At 42.9% G+C, this 3231-nt stretch overlaps 1 pseudogene; it reads right to left on the reverse strand.

The window, feature by feature from the left end:
• Positions 1–1893: 1893 nt before the first annotated feature.
• LOC103605356 lies at positions 1894–2694 on the reverse strand (annotated as a pseudogene).
• Positions 2695–3231: the final 537 nt, after the last annotated feature.

Genomic DNA, 3231 nt, shown 5'->3' on the forward strand with positions numbered 1-3231 from the left:
GCAGCAGATGGTTTTCTGAGAAAACCGCAGGGTGGGTTGTTCCGGTAAATGGAAAATTCCTGTTATCTATGGCAAGTTGCAAAGTTACCTACACCCATAGTGCACAGGAGGGGGAGGGATGGAAGATAACAGCAAACAAGGCTCTGAGGCCTTGAGGCAATAGCTGGGTGGGCTCTTTGGCTCCAGACAGGCAGGCAGGCTCCTAGGCAACAGCCAGGCTCTATGGCTCTGGACAACTTTCCATGTTTTCCAACTCAGTGAAAACAAATAGCAGTGTCCCTATAGGCAAAAATGGACAAGGTCAAAGGATGATTATCTAAGAGAGTCTAAGGAAATTATGGAAATTAATGGCCTATAAAGGAAGGAAGTTGCATCTGGTCTCATATGTCTTCTTGGATTTAAAGAAAGAAATACTTATATCAGAGCAAATTTTTAAAGAATATGATGGAAAGTCACATTCACTTTTATATTCAAAATTTAGTGAATAATTTCAAAACATTAAAAGAAAACCTTCAATGCCCACCCAAACACCTCCTAAGAAACTATGAATCTCAGGTTGAGACATCTCTTCTAGAAGAATATCAGATTCTGGTAATCAGAGAGACCCTGACGTCAACTATTATGACACTCAGTGGGACAGCCTGCCACAAGGGAACACTGTGCAGAGGACCCTCCACTTCCAGGATTCGACCTCCTCACATAGGGGCCTGTAGAACAGAGAAAATTACAGGTCACCTAGAAGATGCTCAGACCTATTTCTGTAGTTTGGAACAGAAAAATAAAACTGGAAAGCAAGGGGTAGGAACTGACTTAGGGATGGAATATCAATGGGTGCTGTGAGTGTGTGAAAATGGATGTTTCCATATCTGTGTCTCTGAGAAAGTATCTTCCAGCTCTGTCTCAGAATAGAAATAAACTTCAGTGTGAATATCCATAAAATAAAACATTCTTGCAATCTCCTCTATTGAGGAAATGAAATAATGCAGCATTACTATGGTTATTCTTGATTTAAATAAGTATCTGGGAAGTTTGAAGTTTACACTGTTTACTGAGAGAATAGGATTTAATGGCATTTACCTTGGACTCTGGAATTAGTACAACCAATACCTAAGATAACTACTTCAAAGTCACTGCAGCTACTACATGTAAATTAAAAATCTAAAAAGCTTTCATAATTTGAAAAAAGAAGAGTTTTTAGGAAAATGCATCCAGATAAAAATGTAGTTACAAAGAAAAGCAACATTCTCTCCCTGCTTATCCTCTAGGGAACAACAGAGATATTTTTGCCTTGATTGCAAAGGAAGGAACATACTAGAAATGAATGTTATTTAAGGAGATAATATGGCTGGATAATGAAACAAAGGACCCTTTTCTGTGAAGCTGTTTGTTTTTCTATCAGCAAGAATTAATAAAATCCTTCCTAAAATTACTATTATGGGGTGCATAATGTAATTGCTAAGAGTAAACGCTTTCTCTTTTGTCCCTGAAGAGAAATAAAACCTGCTGTCTCTGCAGCTCGTTTTCCTAAGACCCCTTCCACCTGTTTTCCCACTGCCTCTTCTCCACATCCCCTCACCAGACTAGGTCAAGGATTTGACTACCAAAGGGCCAGGTAAAGTGGGGGCCAGAAGAGATTTCAAAACCAAAATACTCAGGCACATAAACAAATAGTCTAATCTAGTTTGCAGTGTTTCTTGTAGCTGGTAACAAAATTCACCAGAGCAGAAACCCTGCTTTTTGACATCCCTCGGACATGAAAAAGAAAAGTATCTCTATTCCCTGGCATCATTATTGACAAACATTGCATCTGATCATCGTGTGTGTTGTGGCATGTTTATGAGTAGACACACATTACATGGGGTTAAAGGTCTTTTAACAAAATGATCCAATCTGTTAAGAAATGTTTTTGCTCACAGCTCTGCATAGGGTATCCTTGACCTCCTTGTTCCTCAGACCGTAAACAGCAGGTTCTTTTTCTATTTAACTTTCTGACTTCAGCTTGAGGTAGGCAGTGGAGGCGCAGCCATAGTAGACAATGACCACAGTGAGGTGGGAGGCACAGGTGGCAAAGGTCTTCTTCCACCCTCAGCTGAGGCAATTTTAAAGATGGACGAGATAATAAAGGACATAGGAGATGTGGCTTAAGCCTATGGGCACAAAAATCCCAGATGAACTTACACCATAATTGATTATCTCATTGATAGTGGCATCAGTGCAAGAAAGTTTCATGACTAGGTAAATGTCCCAGAAGAAGAGATCCACCACTTTGTCACAGAAAGGCAAATTGAACATGGCTATCACATGGAGAACTGTCATAACCAGACCAGTACCAAAGGACCCAAAAACCAACTGGACCACATATCTTTGCTCATGATGACCATGAGAAAAGGAGCTCACAATGGCTACATAGTAGTCATAGACCATGGTTGTGAATTGGAAGCAATTGTTAGTGGCCAATATCACAATTAAGAACGTTTGGATTGTACATCCTGCCAAGGAGATAGGCTAGTTAAGAAAAATGAGACTAGAAAGCATTCATGGGACAATGACCAGTGTGTACACCAACTCTGAAGTAGCCAGCATGCTCAGGACGAAGTGCATGGGGGTGTGGAGATGATGGTCAATGTGGATGATGGTCATGATGATGATGTTACCAGCCAGAGTTAAAGTGTAGATGGTTAGGATACCCGACATCAATCAGTCATTGAACACGGGCTGCTGCAGGAAGGAGGCATGACCTTTGGTAAGGTGGCTCTCTGCAGCTGACACTGAACCCCCAGGGACTGATTTCAGAGGGCTGAGCAGTACCTCCAGCATTGGGAACAACATGTCTCTCATTCCTGATGGGAGATTTTTAAAATTATGTTAAAATAGGGAGAAGCGGAAGATCTGTAGAGACAATGTGCCCTGCAGTGATGGTGCATGACCCAGCAGGTAGGCCTCACAACCACCACCTGACTCCATTCCCAGCCCAGCCAAGTGTGCATGAATCAGGGAGGCATCCAGTCAGAGAAGCAGAAGATCCACAGAGACCCTGCACCCTGTGGTGCCAGCGCATGACCCAGCATAACCACCGCCTGACTCCATCCCCAGCCCAGCTGAGTGCATGCTGACCAGAGAGGAACCTCCCAGGAGAGGCCCAAGACCCAAGGCAACCACCCACCCAAGGCACTAGGGGCCTACCGAGCAGACACTGAGGCAGCCATACCAAACTGGCAGCCCCAGCAGCAT

This window comes from Galeopterus variegatus, unplaced genomic scaffold, assembly GCF_000696425.1.
Source record: "Galeopterus variegatus unplaced genomic scaffold, G_variegatus-3.0.2 Scaffold5759, whole genome shotgun sequence".
Taxonomy (NCBI): domain Eukaryota; kingdom Metazoa; phylum Chordata; class Mammalia; order Dermoptera; family Cynocephalidae; genus Galeopterus; species Galeopterus variegatus.